Here is a 6,611-nt window from a genome sequence, read left to right as displayed (position 1 = left end):
GTTTAGAGGGTTGCATCTGGTGGGTGTGTGTGTGTGTGCGTGTGTTGATATAACATAAGTAATAAAGTGCTGCTTCAGCAAATTGTGTTTCTGTCGTGGTTGTGTACGTGTGGGTGGACTGGGTCCAGGTGTAAATTTTATTACATTCTGTGGGTTGCCATTAAAGTCTTTGAGCAACTCTCATTCACAGGACTTCTTCAGGGCCCACCCAGCTCTGAAGTTGCAGGCATCTGGGTGGCTTCCGTGTCTTAGCCTTAATTATATGAAACCCCAAAGGCTCCCCTGGGGCTTGAGACCCCCGGACCCCTCAGCCTTCTCTTCAAACATTAGATCAGAATTGGGCTTCTGGCTGGGGATCTTCAAGCCTCTGGTGGCATCAGTTCCTAAACCTTCAACAGCCACCCAGAAGAGGAACTGGACATAAACACAGGTGTCTGGCTTCTCATCAGGAAACAGAGACCCAAGCCACTGAGTTTAAATGGTGGGGAGCTAGTGTTTAATGGCTTTGGAGTCAGATGGGGTCTCATACTGTAGCTCTGTGGAGTTCCTCACCATGTGACTTCAGGCCTGTGATTTGCATTCTCTAAGCCTTTGTTTCCTCAGCTGTCAAATGGGCTAATAACACCTTCCTCACCAGGTTGTTGGGAATGTTTGATGGTACGATGCACGTGAATTACCCACTGCCGTGCCTGCATACAGTAGGCACTCAGTAAATGGCATCTGTCATGGGAGAGGACCACCAAAGCCAAGCCCAAGGGTTTTGACTCGAAACACAAGCTCAGGGGCTGAGGTTGGTGTCCAGAGCAGCAGGTGGCCCCTCTTCTCCTCGTCTTCCCAGGTGGCCCCATGAAGCACTTAGCACATGGGATGTGGCCATCGGTGTTGCTGTGGCTGGAGTGGTCCCATTTAGGGGAGCACTGGCGAGCTGTCAGGAGGGTGTAGCAGAAGTTACGGGCAGGGCAGCGCCTGTGGGGAGATCCACACCACGCCCGGGGCAAGTGGCCCTGCAGCCAGTCCGGAGGCTCTGCCTTTCCACAGGTCTGGCCTCTGACTATGCTGTGCCCTGAGCCTGGGATGCCTGTCCTCTTCCCTTCCCATCTGCCGAGGCCCAGCTCAGATGCTACCTCTGGGTGACGTCTGTCCCAGCTTCCCCAGCAGAGGCCATCGTTCCTCTTCTGGGCTCCCACAGAGTACCAGTCATTTGTCTACTCCAACACCCACCATTAATCGTTCAATGCGCACTTATGGAACACCTACTTGTGCCAGGATGGGCTAGGCACTGCCGACACAGAGACTGAACAACAGCAACAAAATATAAATCTCTCCCTCAAGAACCTCGACGAGGGGAGGAGAGAGACATGCAATAGACGAGCGCTCGGCAACACGAGGAGGGTGGGATAGCCGATGAAGGAGTTTGAGTTGAACCAAGAGGCTGTCATCTAAGCAGGAAGGGGGCAGGCTAAGGCTGGGGGCCAGCTCCTCCTCACAGATTCTCTTGGAGTCCATTGTGGACTACTCTACTCTAACTCCACCAGAGCAAGCAAGGAGCCTGTGCACTGTGCATAAGGACCCGATTCATACACTCTCAGGCCTTGAAGAGGTCACTCGGCCCCATTCGCCAATGCAGGGGGGTCCTGTGACTCCAGCTCCAGACCACAACGTCCCAGTGTCATCCGCATCCTCTGTTGGGGTGGAGGGTTAAGAGTTTAGCTCTAGTGGAGAGGGCCAAGCTCTGCACAGGTGGACCCCGATGCATTTGCAGGCCGCTCCAGGGGCTGACAGGTAGAGCCTGTTTCAGAACTACCTGTTGTTAAAACTATAAAGCCGCGAGCCGAATCAGAACCTCTGCAAATCTGTATTTGTAAACAAGCTCCTCAGGAGACAGAAGTCAGGAGCGGGGACACAGGGAAGCTGTATAGGTCACAAAATGTGAGCAAAGTGTCCTTGATCTATTTGCACATATCCCTGGGTATAGCCCAATGCCATCCACAGAGACTGGGACAACCTGTGGTCTTGGTCCTAATTTTATACATTTCTAAATTTGGGACGGTGACCCCAGGGGGAGGTGTGTAAGAGGTGTGTCCCCCTAATAAATACAGAATTATATATCCCCATGATCATCCACTTAACATATGTACATTTTATAACTTTCTCTTTTAATTAAAGAAATTATTTATATTTTATGATAGAACAAAGCCGGCCCTGGTGGGTCTAGTGGTTAAGATTTGGTGCTTTCACCCCTACTGCCCAGGTTCGTTTCCTGGTCAGGAACCCACACCACCCATCTGTTGGTTGTTGTACCGTGGCAGCTGTGTGTTGCTGTGATGCTGAAAGCTGTGCCACCGGGATCTCAAATGGCAGCAGGGTCACCCATGGTGGACAGGTTTCAGAGGACTTTCCAGACTAAGACAGACAAGGAAGAAGGACCTGGCCACCCACTTCCGAAAAAACTGGCCATGAAGACCCTGTGAACAGCAGTGGAGCTTGTCTGATACAGTGCTGGAAGGTGAGAGCATGGTGCAGAAAGACGGGGCAGGGTGCCACTCTGCTGTCACAGGGGCACTAGGAGTCAGAATCCACTCCACAGCACTAATGACAGCAACAAAACACAATGATAGAATGTTTTCTCAAAATGTGTTACTCACCTCTCTGCCTTTTAAACAGAGTACAGGCCCTGTAACTCTGTTACTGGCAGACTCTCCTTAACCAAACTGTAGTCACCCTCTTCCAAGCCCTTTTCTGACTGGGCCTTGTCCTTGGGGCTTGTCCTCAACAGCAAGAATCTTATTCAGTCAGTTTCGGCAGATCCCTCCGACCCTTACTGCTCTTAGTTTCCTCTCGGTTATTTTCCTCTTGGTAATTTTCCATCCACTGACGCCACCCTGCTCCTCGGCTGTAGATCCCCACTTGTCCGTGTGGGTTCGGAACCGAGCCCTGTTTCACTCTGAGGTCCCTTTTCCTCCATTGCTGTCATTCCTGGTTAGAATCAGCTTTTCGCATTTTAACTACTGCCTGGCTCTTGTTTTCTTTAACAGTTATGTGCTCGAGACTCAGATAGGATCTGATTCATCAGAGGATACCGGACCTCTCACCCAGGACCCCAAGTGTGCACCGTTGAAGCCCTTGTCTTCACCTCCGACTGCCTGATCGGGGGTCTGTTTGTGAGTCCGACTCCTGAGCCAGTGCTCCAGACAAACATCCGGTGTAGCACGGTAGAGACACATTTTGATTCCTAAGGCTCCGAGTAGTCTCTAGAAGCTGGGCTGGAGCCCCGCGCACACAGAGGCTGGGTTGGAGTCCTAGAGCTGCTTCTCTGTGTAAGAGGCTAGTTTCTGGAAGGAACAGATGCTGGGTTAGAGTCTTGAGTGACTCCGTTCGTAAGTGTAAGGGCGCCGTTAATTAAGAACGTAGGAGCTTCTCAGTCGACTTAAAACTCCCTTCTCGAACCCCTGCTGACTGTACGCTCCGTCACCTCTGTCTGCTTCCTTTCCTGGTGGAGCAACTTTACTAAGGATAATATGGAGCTTCAGGGGTCTCTTTGGGAAACTCGAGATCTCCCCACACTGGCTCTTTTAAGACTTCTCTCCTCTCCCATCTCCCCCGCTCACCACCTTCCATCTTCTCTTCAGTTCCCGTGAAACCTTTGATTTGACCCCCTTCAAACCCCTCCCTCCTCCATCCTTCTGTCCATCTCTGCCAGAGCTTTTTTCCTCCCACTCCAGCCCCTCAGTTACTTGAATATTCGCCCCCTGGCCCCCACTGGGGGCTCTCAAGGGACTCAGGGGCCCCTCATAGCACTGCCTGAAGCTGGAAAGGAAAAGCCTCATTGGAAACACACTGGATCCTGTGTCCACTCAGATGGACTTTGGAGACATCCGTGCAGCTGCTGGACGTCCCCTCGGTCCCTTGTCTCAGATGCAGGCCACAGCCTCCTTAAGGTGACCTATCAGGGCAAACGCAAATCTTAAAAGTCTCCTCCACAAATATTGGTACAAAGCTTTAGCCTCGCACTGAGTATGTGGCCTCAACTTGTCCTGCCTGGTAGAAGGGCAATTCACATAAAAATATAAAGGGGAGCAAAGATGAGAGTGTATTACTGTGTTTGTCTGGCTCATGGCTAGAATTTTAGAAGGAAAGCTCTCTATTTGTGTCTGTCTGTCCGTATGTGTATATATGTGCATGTTATGTATGTGTGATATCTTTCCACCTCCAGATGGTATTACCAAATTCACTTATGAAATCCCTTAAAAGAGTTCTATTCAAATTGGCTTAGAGATAAACTAGCACTTACATAAATTAAATATTCCTGAAACTCCCAGAATTGTGGAAACGAACCCAAATTTTTCAAGTTCACGTGTGTTGAGTAAATCTTTGGTAAATAAGATTAGCAAATATTTCTGGTTTAACAAAGATGGCTATATATTCTGAAAAAAATCAGCATTAAGTATAAAACGAGCACACATGGTAGTTTTATTTGGGTTTACTAGTCATCTAAGTTAATAGTATATCTACTAGATAGTCAAGATTATAAAATTATAAATCCAACCTAAGAACAAATGTAAAGAAAAGATGCAATAAAAATAAATTGCTTGGTATCCATTACTTCATACATATCAAGCACAGCAGTAAACAAAAAATTCAACTTCTTAAATAGTTTTAGGTTTTGGGTGGGTTGTTTTTTTTCTTTTGTAATACTTGCCTAATGTGCGTGGGCTGTAAACATAGCTAACAGGGAAATAACTTGAGATTAAACTTTGTTTAATATTATAACATATCTGCCTAAAAACAGTTTTCAAAATCATTTTGGTAACTTGCAATCTTAGACCTATGCTAAGTTAAATAGATAGTTATTAAATATCTAGATCATTTGTAAGCAAGATAAATTACTGAAACATTAATTATTGAAGATAAGTTTAAGTCTATATACTTTTGGCTTCTTATTTTTCCATAGTATAGAGAAGCTAAATATATTTGGGTCTGTGAATAAACAGGTTCTTTTTGCCGAGTTGGTAAATTGTGCTATAAAGAAACATGTCTCGGGAAATTGTGAGATGTATTCATAAAATTTGCTCGTCTGCAACAAAATGCTAGTGTGTGACAGTTCACAATTGTCTACGTCCTAGTTTTCTCTGGAAAAGAAAGGTTACTAATGGCTAAAAATTATAATCAAAATATGAAAATAAAATTACTAAAAATAATAAGAGAAACAAGGTATACAAGGAAATTAGGATGTGTTTTAGTAAGGAAAAGTATTCAAGGTATGAAGGATGTGTTTTTGTTAAGGAAAAAGAGAGTAATTTTGTCGTAAAGTAAGATGACTGATTGTTCCAGAACGAGAAAGTGGAAAAGATAGGACAAAACCTGAATGGAGGGGCCGGTCCCATGGCTGAGTGGTTAAGTTCGCACGCTCTGCCACGGCAGCCCAGAGTTTGGATCCTGGGTGCAGACATGGCACTGCTTGTCAGGTCACGTTGAGGTGGCGTCCCACATACCACAACTAGAAGGACCCACAGCTAAGATATACAACTATGTACGGGGGAGTTTGGGGAGATAAAGCAGAAAAAAAAAAAGATTGGCGACATTTGTTAGCTCAGGTGCCAATCTTTACAAAGTAAACAAACAAAAAAACCTGAATGGATATAGGAAGTTGTGGGTTTGCTGAACAAACATTTTATGTGTGGTCAAGCTGGCTAAGATTGAATTGATTTACTTATAATTTTTTTTTTAAATGAACTTGATATCAAAAGTATGCTGATGCAAAACTAGAATTTGGTTTTCTCTTTGTTAAAATGATAAAGAGTTCTTAGACTATTGCTCTGCTCTTAATAAGAGATTGTAAAAAGCAATCTGCCTAGGAAGCAAGATTTTGTCTTATCAGAATAATTTCCTATACTTTATGTTAACCTTTATCATGTCCTTGATTATACAAGAGCACCGAGACTTCTCACTTTTAAAGGATCTAAGGGTTTTTACATTTTGACAATCTAGCCTTCTTAAAATCAAATCCTAAATGAAATCTTTTTGTACTAGACCGACTTTGAGATTTCCCAGGAGATCCTTGGAAAATCTCAAGTAGTTTATTCCCTCATTTTGTAAAAAGAGAGATGTTGAAAATAATTCAGTTTATTTGATATATTAATTTGCATGGAAAGCATTGTCAAATAAGGAGAAATACTTAACTCTCCCTATGTTACATTTGTGTGGGTAAAACGTTATTTCATAAATTTTATGAAATTTCTGGAAATTTGTGAACGTCCTTGCTGTCCACTCTATCTCCTGATTTAATGTTATCAGTCATGATTCCAGTTATTATTTCAAAATGTTGGGTGCCACAGAAATTGCCAAGGCCTTTTGTCAAATGAGCTCTCATCAGATATTTAAACACAGCCATTTCAAGCTTTCATCAATCACAAATAGTTATTGTTCTATTCTGATTCTTCTCTGAAAACATTGCAATCAGCTGTAGGCCAGAATCCTTCATGGTGGTATTGCTTAAACAACTTCGAGCCCAGACCACTCGACTGAGTAAGGATTTCCAGAATTAATGGAGAAGCTGATGGGTTCATAAAACTGCTAACCCAAGGTCAAGCAGAACAAGAATTAATTAAATC

The sequence above is a fragment of the Equus asinus genome, chromosome 5 (assembly GCF_041296235.1).
Source record: "Equus asinus isolate D_3611 breed Donkey chromosome 5, EquAss-T2T_v2, whole genome shotgun sequence".
Taxonomy (NCBI): domain Eukaryota; kingdom Metazoa; phylum Chordata; class Mammalia; order Perissodactyla; family Equidae; genus Equus; species Equus asinus.
The sequence above is the reverse complement of the archived record's forward strand: the minus strand, read 5'-3'. Positions refer to the sequence as shown.